The 15,515-nt window shown below is 42.3% G+C and overlaps 1 non-coding gene across 1 annotated transcript; it reads right to left on the reverse strand.

Annotated features, from left to right (window-relative positions):
• Nucleotides 1-25: 25 nt before the first annotated feature.
• Nucleotides 26-92, reverse strand: LOC115895986. The gene has a single exon (XR_004056024.1). It is a non-coding gene; the product is annotated as a small nucleolar RNA U54 (small nucleolar RNA).
• Nucleotides 93-15,515: the final 15,423 nt, after the last annotated feature.

Here is a 15,515-nt window from a genome sequence, read left to right on the forward strand (position 1 = left end):
AAAATCGGCTTAAGGCCTTCACTTCTACTGGCTCAGAATAGCGTATAAAACTATCACCGTTACTCAACACAATAGGTACCTCCTCATCGCCAGCTGTATGACAATGAAAGCAGTTTTAGACCATGCTTTACCTTTTTAAGCAAGCAACTTGTCACTTCAGTTCTTGGAGTCCGCCTTGTACACTAACATTAACGAGTAAAGCTCGTCGCTTTTTGTCCAATTCCCGCCCCCACCATGACTGCACTGACCCTTTTCCAGGGATTTAACGTTGCGGCTCGTTAGGGTGATTCGAATTCGGTGAATTGCCACCTCCGGCTCCACGGGTGTTTTTCCGGTATCCTTAAAAGCCTATTGTTAGACACATAAGAAAGAACAATAAACCAAAAATCGTCTGCCACTTCTAGAGAAAGGCAGCTTCCGGAAGCTTCCCGGGTTCTCCCACCATTTCAGAAGCGCCTTTCCGCCCCTACACGCCCCGGCATCTGCCCTACAGGAGCACGAGCTCGAAACCGGAGTCCCCCAGGCGCACGAGCCCCGCGTTGAGCAGCCCGCCGCCGACTGCCGCCTCACCATGGCTGCTGCGCGGCTTCCTGACCGACTTGTTCCTCGGCGAGAGCGAACAGCGGTGAGTCAGGAGCAGGAGCGTGCGAACCAAATATCCGCAAGTCCTACAACCGCGTCTTCCTCGAAAAGAAAGGGGTGGGACTTGAGCAACGCTTATATATATCACGCTTACATCCGGGTCCCACACGCCCCGGAACAGGAAATGTCCCGGACCCTAGAGGCGGTCGCACAAGGCCGAGCTGGAGCACTCGTGGAGTTGGCAGGAAAGGCACGGCTGCGTGCGCCCCCTGTCCGCACGGAGGAACCGAAGTGCCGCAGGGTGGAGCCCCCGCCCCATCTCCTCGCAGGGAGATGGCCACCCGGCCGAGAGAACAGGCGAGACGGAAACCTGAGAAACTCCCCTGTCTGGTGCACTTAACCCTCTCCCTCGTAAAGTGCACACGAACTCTGGTTTTTACGTTGCAAATTTTGCTTTCTACACAGACCACCATACCACTCGTTGTTCTGTGAGGACGAGGTAACTTCTCTGAGTTTAGCTGACATGAGCAATGGCAGAAATGCTTCTCGTAAACTGGACACCTTACGTTAGCATTAGTAAGCAGTTATTTTTCATAGCCTGAAACGTCCTTTTGTGATATTTCAGCTCCTGGCTTCCCAGTCCAGCAGAAGTATCTACATCTATTTCTGGAAAGGACCTGAACTTGGCTTCTCGTCCCTCTGGAAAGTGAGGTGAAAATGCCAGGCTGCGCAGCTACCCTGAGGCCTGGCTAGCCACCCAGTCCTGATACCTCATCTCCTTTCTGTTGGATAAAGTCATTGGATAAGATCCCCCAGGGTCTTCTTAATACTGAACATCTGTTCATAATCACATAAGTGACCAAATATTCGCAAACCCGAATGGTCAACTGGGCTGAGCAATGGGAGCGAGCGCAGGATGAGCTCACCTACACCTGAGCAAGAAGCCGTGGATAATACATGGAAATCATTGAGATGGATTTTGATACAGGGCAGAAGGAAGAGTAAAATAATCTCATACTACTTTCCACCTGAAGCTCTGAGCCAAAAGAGTTATTTGCTCAAACACTTCGAACTGGGGAGGGACAGAACTCTGATGCCTCCCTCCAGGCCTGTTTTTGTTGTTGTTGTTATTTTTTGTTTGTTTTTGAGACGGAGTTTCCCCCTTGTTGCCCAGGCTGGAGTGCCACGGCGCCATCTCGGCTCACCGCAACCTCCGCCTCCTGGGTTCAAGCGATTCTCCTGCCTCAGCCTCCCGAGTAGCTGGGATTACAGGCATCCGCCACCGTGCACGGCCAATTTTGTTTTGTTTTTTAGTAGAAACGGGGTTTCTCCCATGTTGGTCAGGCTGGTTTCAAACTCAGGATCTCAGGTGATCCGCCCACCTCGGTCTCCCAAAGTGTTGGGATTACAGGCGTGAGCCACAGCGCTCGGCCCATCAGGGCTCTTTCTTGAGGTTTTGTCTTCTGTTCCTTGGTGGAAAATTATTTTTGAAACTTTAATCAGATAATAGCATTGTCTTATTTGGTGATAACTGGAACATAACTAATAACTGGGTTTCTTTGGCTCACGATACATATGAGGGTTTTTGCTGCCATTTTAACAATTACTTTAAATTTTCAAATTTGGATGTTTTCCAGTTCCATTTTTGGGTTTTTTGTTTGTTTGTTTGTTTGTTTTTTGAGATGGAGTCTGGCTCTGTCGCCCAGGCTGGAGTGCAGTGGCATGCTTTTCACTCAAGCGATTCAAGCGATTCTCCTGCCTCAGCCTCCCGAGTAGCTGGGACTACAGGTGCGTACCACCACTCTCAGCTAATTTTTTGTATTTTTACTAGAGATGGTGTTTCACCGTGTTAGCCGGGATAGTCTTAATCTCCTGAACTCTTTATCCGCCCACCTCGGCCTCCCAAAGTGCTGGGATTACAGGTGTGAGCCACCGCGCCCGGCCCCAGTTCAGTTATTTTTAAATGTAATCCATTGTCTGTAAGTACTCTATTTGTAGAATTTTTAGCAGAAAATCTGAAAGCCTGCATTCTTATTGTGCTAGCTGGAACCTAATTGAGACTTCATAACTTAGAGGTTTAACTTATTGGAATGGCTATGTGCAACAAATAGACAAAAGCACAATTGCCCTGCTCCCTGGGGTGGTCAGCCACCACTGTAGTACTGCCTGGAGGTGACTGTGCATCTTTTAAGTGAACATATACAGCAGCATTCATGTTTTCTAATGCTCAAAGATGACTGGAAATTCAATGAAGGAATTTCATTGAGAAGTACCATTGTAATTTTTGTACAAGTGTGATTTTTTTTTTTTTGATAACAAATCTGGCACATCTTTTTCTTAGGCTTACCTCATCCTTTAAGTATTTGAGGAACTGGTGAACAAGTTAACTACTTTGATCATAAATAAGGAAATTTCATTATAGAGAAAAGCAAAATGTGGCTCAGCAGGTATGTGAAAAATAGCTGATGTGACTAGAACTAAGGAAACACATGATTAAGTTAATATTAGACAAAAGTAATGGAAATTTTTTATTTTTTATTTTGGAAAACAGTATGGAGGGTCCTCAAAAAATTAAAAAATGGAATTTCCATATGAACCAGCCATCCCACTTCTGTGTATATACCCAAAGAAAATGAAATTGGTATCTTGAAGAGATACCTGCACTTTATTGCAGCATTATTTACAGTAGCTAAGGTCAGGAAATGACCTAGGCATCCAGCAACAGATGAATGGATCTTTTTTTTTTTTTTTTTGAGACGGAGTCTTACTCTGTTGCTCAGACTGGAGTGCAGTGGTGCGATCTCGGCACGCTGCAACCTCCATCTCCTGGGTTCAAGCAGTCCTCCTGCCTCAGCCTCCCAAGTAGCTGGACGTTCAGGTGGGCACCACCATGTCTGGCTAATTTTTGTATTTTTAGTAGAAACAGGGTTTCATCATGTTGGCCAGGCTAGTCTCGAACTCCTAACCTCAGGTTATCTGCCCACCTCAACCTTCCAAAGTGCTGGGATTACAGGCGTGAGCCACCGTGCCCAGCCTGAATGGATCAATATTATTCAGCCTCAAAAAATAAGAAAATTCTGGCTGGGAATGGTGGCTCACACCTGTAATCCTAGCTTTTGGGGAGCCCGAGGCAGGTAGATCACCTGGAGTCAGAAGCTCGAGATTGGCCTGGCCAACATGGTGAAAGCCTGTCTCTACTAAAGGTAAATATACTGTGTGAGTTCACTTATATGTGGAGTCAAAAAAAAGTCAAATTTGTAGAAACAGACAGTAGACTACTAGAGTCAGGAGGTGGGATCTAGTAGGGTCTGGGAATTTTAAAGTTTATTAGTTTAAGTTTCAAATACTTTGCCATATTTTTCTCTTAAAAACCAGCAGCTTCTTTGGCCCCCAATTTCTCTTTAAAATGTTATATTCGGGCCAGACGCAGTGGCTCACGCCTGTAATCCCAGTACTTTGGGAGGTCGAGGTGGGTGGATCACCTGACATCAGGAGTTCGAGACCAGCCTGACCAATGTGGTGAAACCCTGTCTCTACTAAAATACAAAAATTAGTTGGGCGTGGTGGCGGGTGCCTGTAATCTCAGCTACTCGGGAGGCTGAGGCAGGAGAATTGCTTGAACCCAGGAGGCAGAGGTGGCAGTGAGCCGAGATCACGCCATGGAATCCAGCCTGGGCAACAAGAGCAAAACTCTGTCTCAAAAAAAAAAAAACAAACAGTTATGTTTGAATACTAAATGTGATTTATCCATTGGAGAAAAAAGTAACAACAATAAGCCAAAAATAAGAAGAAAATACATAACTCCATCATTCAATGTATGTTTCTTTTCTTCTCTTTTTTGAGAAGGAGTCAGTCTCACTCTGTTGCCCAGGCTGGAGTGCAGTGGTACGATCTCAGCTCATTGCAACCTCTGCCTCACAGGTTCAAGTGATTCTCCTGCCTCAGCCTCCTGAGTTGCTGGATTACAGGTACCTGTCACCACGTCCGGCTAACTTTTGTATTTCAGGTGAGACAGTGTTTTGCCATGTTGGTTAGGCTGGTCTCGAACTCCTGACCTCAGGTGATCCACCGGCCTCAGCCTCTCAAAGTGCTGGGAGTACAGGCATGGGCCACTGCGCCTGGCCAACATGTCTTTTAATGACGGTGTTATCATGAATTGTATGAATGGTTCTTTTAGGATTTGTTGAACCTGTCTTCTGTTTTTAGGCAGTTAGGCTTGTTTTCCCATTTTTCGGTCTTATAAACAATATCATGAGGTAAATTCTGGTAGATCAGGGTTTCTCAGTCTCAGCACAATTGACATTTTGGGAGCTGGATAATTCTTTGCTTTGGGGGACTGTCCTATGCGTTTAGGAGGTTTGGAGACATCTCTGGCCTCTATACTCACTAGGTGTTGGAGCAACCCCACTCCTCCACTGGTGACGATCAAACATGCCTCCAGACATTGTCAACAGTCCCTGTGGGTAAAAATCATACCCGGTTGACAGCCACTATTGTAGATGAATATTTTAGCTCCTACTTAATGCCTTAGGTCAGTTACTAAATAACTTATCCTCTGATGGCTTAATCAAAGAATAAGCACATTTTAAATACTTTGGTATTAAGTAAGTTGCCCTCTGGGAAGGTTGTACCCAAATAGATATTTCCTCCAACAGCCAAATGAGGATTTCAGTGTGAAAAACATTGAATTAGATATCAGGTTCATTTTAACTTTTGAAATATTCCTAACAACTTTATGAAATTTGTGTTTTCAATATCGCTATCTATAGCCTTTCTTTACTGATTTTTGCAGATCTTTTAAAATTATCTTGTAAAGACTTTTACTGCAGGTATTTGTGTGGGTCTGTGGATGGCCATCTACTGGTCTTTCACTGCAATGACAGTGTCATCCTACTTTTTCCAAAAGGAAATTTACGGCAGTCAAAAACTACTGAATTCATGGTACACATGTGGAAATGTCTGAATCACATTTAAAAAGGTAAATTGTTGAATGAATGTGGATGAGTCTGTTTAGACACAACAGTAGTCCCCACCTTATCTCTGGTTTCACTTTCTGAGGTTTCAGTTACCTGCAGCACAGTTCAATAAGATACTTTGAAATCAGAGAGACCACATTCATGTAACTTTTGTTACAGTATATGACTACCACTGTCCTATTTGATTATTAAAATATTTAAAATAATATTAATCTCTTGGTGTACCTAACTTACAAGTTAAACTTTATCATAGGTGTGTATGTACAGGAACAAATGTAGTATATATCAGTTTGGTTCTATCTGTGGTTTCAGGCACCCAGGGTGTCTTGGCACCAGCTCTGTGGATAAGGAGGAACTCCTGTATTTTATCTGTGGAATTTAAAAATCTAAATACAACATTTGTATGTTAAACTTCTTCAGTCTGAAATGCTTTCAGGCATCTACTGGGGGGCTTGGCACTACCTCTGTGGTTAAGGGGGAACTCCTGTATTTTATTTGCAGAATTTTTTATCTAAATACATATTTTTTTGTATTAAACTTCTTCAGTCTGAAATTTAAGAATAAAAACCAGAGAGAGTATGTGAAGATTTAGAACAGTACTCAGCATATGAGAGTAGCCAGCACCAGGCCAGGTGCGGTGACTCATGCTTGTAGTCCCAGCTAGTGTTTGGATCAAAGCAGTCCAACTCTAGAGCCTGCACTCTTAGCCTCTGTACTGTCAGTGTACATTAGCAGTCATCTTTTTTTTTTTTTTTTTTTTTTTTGAGGCGGAGTCTTGCTCTGTCCTCCAGGCTGGAGTGCAGTGGTGCAATCTCAGCTCACTGCAAGGTCTGCCTCCCGGGTTGATGCCATTCTCCTGCCTCAGCCTCCAGAGTAGCTGGGACTACAGGCGCCCGCCACCACGCCTGGCTAATTTTTTGTATTTTTAGTAGAGACGGGGTTTCACCATGTTAGCCAGGATGGTCTCAATCTCCTGACCTTGTGACCTGCCCTCCTCGGCCTCCCAAAGTGCTGGGATTACAGGCGTGAGCCACCACGCCCGGCTGTTAGCAAGTCATCTTTATCATTTGCAGTGGCAGTATGTCTGAGAGATACAAAATCCTGTTGTGTTAAAGAACATGGCATAGAAGGGCTTTATACATTTCCCTATAGCTGAGGTTAGAAATTTTACACTTGATCTTAGCCAAAAGGCTGAGAAGCGATGAGGTTAGAAATTTTATTGAGCTACTATTGTGTCCATTGTAAGGTAGAATGCTCATTTTAATGTTCTCATCCTTTCATTTGAAGTTCCATAGATACCAAGGCCATTCAACCCTATTTGCTCATTAAAATCATTTTACTAAATAAAGTGACCAAAAGAACAGAACTAGGGATACAATAACATCTTTCTTTTTTTTTTTTTTTTTTTTTGAGACGGAGTCTCGCTCTGTCGCCCAGGCTGGAGTGCAGTGGCGTGATCTTGGCTCACTGCAAGCTCCGCCTCCCAGGTTCACGCCATTCTCCCCCTCAGCCTCCCCAGTAGCTGGGACTACAGGCGCCTGCCACCACGCCTGGCTAATTTTTTGTATTTTTAGTAGAGACAGGGTTTCACTGTGGTCTCGATCTCCTGACCTTGTGATCCGCCCACCTCGGCCTCCCAAAGTGCTGGGATTACAGGTGTGAGCCACCGCGCCCGGCCACAATAACATCTTTCAACAGAGAATGATTCATATGGAACATATGATAGATTAGTAATTTACAATCATATTTAGTGGCAGAGCTCACAGAATTCTCTGTGGGGGTGGGAACTGAATGTCCTGCCCACAGGCCTCACTAGTACCTCCTGTCCCCTCTCTTTGTCCTGCTCCCCCGCCTGCATAAAATCTGAAAAGTCACTGGTCTCCTCCTGTCCCAGCTAGAACTGCTTCCTAGCTCTAGCAGAGAACCTGCAGAAGATTTCCACAACACAGCTTTGTGATCCTGACACCATGTGGGAAAGCTAGGGATATGTGATTTACCAGTCACTTCTGCTGGGTTTGTGCTTTTCATGTTCTACAGAATTAATACAACTCTTTAGGAAATATTTCTACTATTTGCCTTCCTTTGTGAGAAGACTGGACTTTATGGCTCTCCCCACATACTAATTCTGCTGTGTTGCTTTTGTGCTTTGGACTGATTCAAAAATGGCCCCAAGAGTCCCCACCTCCTGCTCTTCATGCCCTTGTGAAAACTCCTTCTCCGAGTGTGAGAAACCGTGACTGCTCCCAAACATTAGAATTTGGCAACAGTACTGGGATGTCACTTCCACAAATAGATTAAATAAGAATCTGATTTCTGTATTGCCAGTGGACTCTCCCTTGCTAGCCTTGAGGAAGGAGCTGCCATGTTGGAGGCTGCCCTATGGAGAAGCCCATGTGGCAAGGACATGAGGGCGGCTGGTGGCCCAGCCAGAAAGGAGCTGAGGCTCTCGGCCCAACAGCCTGAAAAGAACTGAAGTTACACCCACAATGACATGACTTTGGAAGCAGATCCTTGAGTCTTCAGATGAGACCTCAGAACTGGCCAACACCTTGATTGAAGCCCTAATGACAGACCCTGAAGCAGAGAGCCCTCCTAAGCCATGCCTGGATTCATGATTCACAGGAACTGTGAGGTAATGAATGTGTGCTGGTTGCTAAATTTGTGGTAATTTGTTACTTTGATACTGAGGAAATCAGATTACAATAAGAAAGAAATCAGATTACAATAAAGAAAGAGAGAAAGAAAAGAAAGGAGGGAAGGAAGAAAGGAAGGAAGGAAGGAAGAAAGGAAGGAAGGAAGGAGAAAGAGAAAGGAAAGAAAAAAGAAGAGAAAGAAAGAAGAAAGAGAAAGAAAGAGAAAGAGAAGAAGAGAAAGAAAAAAGAAAGAAAGAAAGAAAGAAAGAGAAAGAAAGAAAGAAAGAAAGAAAAAAGAAAGAAAGAAGAAAGAAAGAAAGAAAGAAAGAAAGAAAGAAGAAAAAAAGGAGGGAGAGAAGGAAGGAAGGAAGGAAAAAGAAAAGAATAATTGAAAAAGAACACTACAAATGAAAAATCATCATGCCCTAATAGAGAATGAACAAAAATCTTGAAAAGTCAATTCATATAAAAAGATGCTTTTAGGAGACAAATATTAAAAAGGAAAATGTGATCTCGCAAGTACTGAAGAATTACAAATTTAAGGTATCTTTTTTTGAAACACCCTTACATACACAATTCTTAATTTGAATGAAGTTGTGGTAAAAGAAGATCTCGCCACTGCTAATGACAACATAAATTATTAAAGCTTTTTGGAAAATAACTGCAGTTTGGCAGTGTATCAAGAACCTCAAAAATATTTATATTCACTGATTCAGTAATTCTGCTTCTGGACATCCATCCTATGAAATACTACAGAATAAGAATTTTAATTGAAAAAAATCACCAAGAGCCATTTATTCTGGTAAGAAATTCAAAGAAAGATAAATGTTTTAAACTAGCTAAATAAATTGCAATGGAACAGTTGATTCCAAAGGATATGATGATTGTGATAACAGAAATGGCTGTACTATAGTGTTCAATAAATGGGACAGAGTACAAAATTATACACTGATATAAGTGTATTTTAAAAATCAACAAAATTTTCTTAAAACATACAGAGAAAAGACAGAAAGCAAAGTTTTGTTTGTCTGGGACTAGTTGTCTGGAAGGCTGTGGATTTATTTATTAAAAAAAATCTTTTCTTGTTTTCCAATTTCTAGAAATTATTTATAATATAAACACCAATTTAAAAAATAGCCACAAGAATTACTTGCCTCTCTGTACACTAATAATGAACAATCTAAAAAGAAAGTAAGAAGATAATTCCATTTACAATAGCATCAAAAGAACAAAATACTTAGGAATAAACCTAATCGAGGTGAAAACCTTTTACATTGCCATAAAACATTGCTGAAAAAAGACACAAATAAATGGAAGGACATCCTGTGTATGTGGTTTTTTTTTGTTGTTGTTTTAAGACAAGAGTCTCACTCTGTCGCCCAGGCTGGAGCGCAGTGGCATGATCTTGGCTCACTGCAAGCTCTGCCTGCCGGGTTCACGCCATTCTCCTGCCTCAGCCTCCAGAGTAGCTGGGACTACAGGCGCCCGCCACCACGCCCGGCTAATTTTTTGTAATTTTTAGTACAGACGGGGTTTCACCATGTTAGCCAGGATGGTCTCAATCTCCTGACCTCGTGATCCACCCGCCTCGGCCTCCCAAAGTGCTGGGATTACAGGCGTGAGCCACCGAACCCGGCCTCATTCTGTGTTTATGAATTGGAAGATGGAATCTCACTCTTGTCGCCCAGGCTGTAGTACAATGGCGCGATTTTGGCTCACTGCAACCTCTGCCCCCCGGGTTCAAGCAATTCTGCTGCCTTAGCCTCCCAAGTAGCTGGGATTACAGGTGCCCGCCACCATGCATGGCTAATTTTTGTATTTTTAGTAAAAACAGGGTTTCACCATGTTGGCTAGGCTGGTCTCCAAGTCCTGATCTCAGGTGATCTGCCTGCCTTGGCTTCCCAAAGTGTTGGCGTTAAAGGCATAAACCTCTGTGCCCAGCCAGAAGATTTAATATTGTAAAAATGTACATACTACCCAAAGCAACCTATAGATTCAGTGGAATCCTATTTCAGAATCTAAATGTCTTTCTTTGCAGAAAAAAAAAAAAAATTACCCTAAAATTCATATGGAATATCAAAAGATCTTTAATAGCCAAAACAATTTTGAAATGAAAGAACAAAGTTAAATGACTCACACTTCCTGATTTCAAAGTATATTACAAAGTCATAGTAATCAAAACAGTGTAGTACTGGCATGAAAACAAACAAATAGACCAAAGGAATAAAATAGAGCCCAGAAATAAACTCTTATGTATATGGTCAAATGATCTTCAACAAATATGTTTCATTTAGTTCTTTTTTATTATTTCTTTCTTTACCAAAGTAACTTAAACAAACACAAAAGTCACATCATTTTATTTCTTCATCCTTCTATTAGCATCTCTAAAATATGGACACTTTCTTACATAACCATAATGTCATTATCACTCTTAATTAACAATTTTTCACTAATATCAAATGATTTATCAATAATCAAATTTCCCTAATTGCCTCAAAATATGTTTTATGGTTGTTTTATTTACATCAAGATCTAAATAAGATGCACACATTTCTTTTAGGTGTTCTTTTAATCTAGATTCCTCCCCCCCCCAATTGTTTGTTTGCCTGTTTGCAGAAACTAGGTTCATTTTCTTTTTTCTTACGGTTTTTTTTGTGTGTGTGGTGGAATCTTGCTCTGTCGCCCAGGCTGGAGTACAGTGGCATGATCTCGGCTCACTGCAACCTCTGCCTCTCGGGTTCAAGTGATTCTCCTGCCTCAGCCTCCGAGTAGCTGGGACTACAGGCACAAGCCACCACTCCCAAGTAATGCATTTTTAGTAGAGATGGAGTTTTGCCATGTTGGTCAGGCTGGTCTCGAATTCCTGACCTCAAGTGATTTGCCCACGTCGGCCTCCCAAAGTACTGGGATTACAAGTGTGAGCCACCTCACCTGGCCAAACCAGGTTTATTTTCTATTAAATGTCCTACATACTGGGTTTGCCTATTGGCTTCTGGGCTAGTCCCTTTGCATTGCTGTAAAGGAACACCTGGGAGTAGGTAATTCATAAAGAAAAGAGGTTTATTTGGCTCACAGGTCTGCAGGCTATTCAGGAAGTATAGCTCTAGTATCTGCTCCAGGGAGGGCTTAGGAAGCTTCCACTCAGGACTGAAGGCAAAGAGAAGCTGGCATCCCATGGTGAGAGAGGAAGCAAGAGCCAGGAAGGGGGTGCCAACCTCTGTTTTTTTTTTTTTTTTTTTTTTTTTTGAGATAGAATCTAGTTCTGTAGTCCAGGCTGGAGTGCAGTGGCCTCATCTCGGCTCACTGCAACCTCCCCCTCCTGGGTTCAAGCAATTCTCCTGCCTCAGCCTCCCAAGTAGCTGGGACTACAGGTGCCCACCACCACGCCCAGCTAAGTTTTATATTTTTAGTAGAGAAGGGGGTTTCAATATGTTGGCCAGGCTGGTCTTGAACTCCTGACCGCAGGTGATCCACCCATCTTGGCCTCCCAAAATGCTAGGATTATAGGCATGAGCCACCGTACCCGGCTGCCAGCCTCTTTTAAATAACCAGATATCACATGAACTCAAAGAACCCACTCATTACCATGAGGATGGCTCCAAGCTATTTGTGAGGGATCCACTCCCATGACCCAAACACCTCCCACTAGGCTCACTTCCAACATTGGGGGTCACATTTCAACATGAGATTTGGAGGGGACAAAACGTCCAAACTTTGTCAGCTTCTTTGTGGTGACATTGAAATCTTTCTATTAGCCCCCATTTGATTTTAGAGACTTTGACTAAGTTCAGGTTCAACATTTAGGGGAAGAATCCTTCATATGTGGTGCTGTGTGCCTAACCTCAGGAAGAATACATTAGTTTTTCCGCCTTCAGAGATAATGAGATGGATCAAGGGGTTCCGTAAATCTGTCTATTGTAAGGGCATCCTCCAGCTTTCTCTCATGTAATGGTTCCATCCATTACATATCACCTGACTCAACTATTTAGGACTTACAAAATGAGGCAATCCTAATTTTATCATTCCTATCCTATTTAGTATTTGGAAATCTGTTAAACAAACAAACAAAAAAAAACCTCTTCCACATAAAATAGAGCTATTTGGTGGATATGCAGTATGTACAAGAAAGTTAGGGTAGCCAGGCACGGTGGCTCATGCCTGTAATCCCAGCACTTTGGGAAGGCTGAGGCAGGTGGATCACCTGAGGTCGGGAGTTCGAGATCAGCCTGACCAACACGGAGAAACTCCATCTCTACAAAAAATTAGCAGGGCATGGTGGTGCATGCCTATAATTCCAGCTACTTGGGAGGCTGAGGCAGGAGAATCGTTTGAACTCAGGTGGCGGAGGTTGCCGTGAGCTAAGATTGTGCCATTGCACTCCAGCCAGGGCAACAAGAGTGAAACTTGGTCTCGAAAAAGAAAAAAAAAAAGAAAGAAAGAAAGAAAAAGAAGGAGAAAGAAGAGGAAAGAGAGAGAGAGAGAGAGAGAGAGAAGAAAGAAAGAAAGAAAGAAAGAAAGAAAGAAAGAAAGAAAGAAAGAGAGAGTAAATGCTAATTTTTTCCTTTTAATTATCAAATTTCAGAGTAAGGAATTGGTGTCCTAGTTATTTACTGTGGCATCCAATGAGCTATTAGAGTTATTCTTCTCTTTTTGATATCATTCTATCATAAATTTATTTGTCTTTTATGTATTCAATATCTATCAATTCTAGTCTTAATTCTTTTTGATGCTTAAATGGTTTCATAATTGTCTAATGGTAGTTTCTTTATATTGGCCCCTGTTCTTTGGACATAATCCATAAATCTTCCTTGCTTTTTGACACAACAATATGTCCCTAACTCATCTTATAAATTCCTACCCAGATTTAGAATCAAGCATTCCTCCAGTGAGCCCTAATGTTTTTAGTGGGAAATGCTATCTAGAGACTCCAATCCAGACACAAGTTGTGCTCTGGGCTATTGGGTTATCATTACCCCTAGGCCTCTTCAGTGGACAGAACCAGGAAATGTCTACTTGTGAAATTTTAAAATAAAATAATCTAGTAAATATGTGCAGTATGTGATTATACCACAATAAAGCTGTTAAAAACAAAAACAAAAATAAATGCACATCAACGGGCTCAATTTCAATCACTATTTTAAGTCAACACTGGTAAGATAAAGATAATCATGTTTTAAACAGAAAAGCACATAACACATAGCACACTCCTGTGCACCACTCAGAGTTTAGCCATCAACTGTTGACGACGTTTTTTTCATACATAAGACAGCACAATAAATTCTAAGATTTACAAAAAACAGAGTGGAAACAATTAGATAAACATCTAGAAAAAATAATTTGAATCTCCTAATATCTTACACCAGAATACTTGTCAGAAAGATCAATGAAATCAATGTAGACAATGAAAACTCAGATGTGCCATAACAAAACTATGGTGATTTTAAAAAAAATGAAGTTGTGAGAGACAAAGATGACCCAAAACCCAAAGCAGAAAAGATTATTTAATTTGACAACAACAAAAATAAAATTTCTTGATGGTAACAAGCATGATGAGCAACTGACAAATTGAAGACAGACTGACAGACTGAAGTAAAATTTCTGCAACTCAGATCACAGATTAAGAGCTAATTTTCGGCCAGGTGTGGTGGCTCATGCCTGTAATTCCAGCACTTTGGGAGGCCGAGGCAGGAGGATTAGGAGGTCAGGAGATCTAGACCATCCTGGCTAACACTGTGAAACCCCGTCTCTACTAAAAATACAAAAAATTAGCTGAGTGTGGTGGCACACACCTGTAGTCCCAACTACTCAGGAGGCTGAGGCAGAAGAATTGCTTGAACCCGGGAGGTGGAGGTTGCAGTGAGCCGAGATCACACCACTGTACTCCAGGCTGGGTGACAGAGTGAGACACCGTCTCAAAAAAAAAAAAAAGAGCTAACTTCCATATCAGAGAGCGCTTACCAAATCAATGAGTTGAAATATCAATAACCTAATAGAAAAAAACTGGTACAAGATATGAACAGACAATTCACAGAAAAGGAAATATAAATGACTCTTAAATAAATGAAACGATGCTTAATTCACTCTGAGTAATAGAAACACAACTTTGGGTGGTTGAGTGGTTGCCAAAATTAGTGGCAAGCAGTAAAAGCGATGACATTTGCTAAATCTCTTTTTTTTTGAAACAGTGTTTCTCTCTGTTGCCCAGGCTGCAGTGCAATGGCATGATCTCGATTCACTGCAACCTCCACCTCCCAGGTTCAAGCGATTATCCTGCCTCAGCCTCCCAAGTAGCTGGGATTATAGTCGCCTGCCACCATGCCCAGATAATTTTTTGTATTTTTAGTAGAGACAGGGTTTCACCATGTTGGCCAGGTTGGTCTCAAACTCCTGATCTCAGGTGATCCACCCATCTTGGCCTCCCAAAGTGCTGAGATTATAGGCATGAGTCACCACACCTGGTCAGATTTTGCTAAATCTTGATTCTTGCCCTTTTAGTAGTCTATGTGATCAAATGGGAAGAACACATACGGTGCTTGCTACAAGCTGTTTATGGTTGTTTGGAGGAAAAGCACTCGTGACCTGAGTTGCAAGCTGAACCAGCCTCTTTTTTTCATGGAACACCATAAAAAAAAGTCTTTTTTTTTTTTTTTTTTCCATTACTGGTTCGAATTATGTTGTATCAAAGATCTTTTCCCACCCTTAATAAAAATCTAGGAAGAAAGCTATTATTATACTTTCTGGTAACTTTAGATTATTACAACCCAGTCCAGTTCAGTTTAAAACTCTAAAGTGGTATCCAGTTTCAATGCTTTCCTTTCCACTCTCAGTGGTTACACTTGTGGCTTAGTAAATAGACTATATAATTTAAAATAGAAACTGGGACACACTTGAGTGAAAGTCAGCACTAATAATAATAATGATACCTTGGTCATGTGCTGAGGCACCCTGGCCATATTGGATGAATGGTCACCCTGTGGAAGGACTTGAATAGGGAGAATGGAGCTTCCTCTGCTATTTCAAAACTCTCCCCCTGTGGATCCTAAACCTAACTCAGTGCTGGGGAGCAGGAAGGAGGGACAGAGAAGGCAGAAGGCATCTCACATGTCTAGCAGTAGTGGTGGTGGGGAGCTACCGTTGGATCTGTTCAATTCCATGCCTTGCCTTTCAAAGTTGGTGAGATCATCTGATTGATCACCCTCCTCTCACAAAGGAGGAAATGGGGACCCATGAGACGATGACTCTTGTGAGGGGCATGCCTATAAGGGGCTGAGCAGCACTCCAGCACGTCATCCACTTCTCCCCAGGGTCCCCTGTGCTGCACTAA

The sequence above is a fragment of the Rhinopithecus roxellana genome, unplaced genomic scaffold (assembly GCF_007565055.1).
Source record: "Rhinopithecus roxellana isolate Shanxi Qingling unplaced genomic scaffold, ASM756505v1 contig4133, whole genome shotgun sequence".
Classification (NCBI taxonomy): Eukaryota; Metazoa; Chordata; class Mammalia; order Primates; family Cercopithecidae; genus Rhinopithecus; species Rhinopithecus roxellana.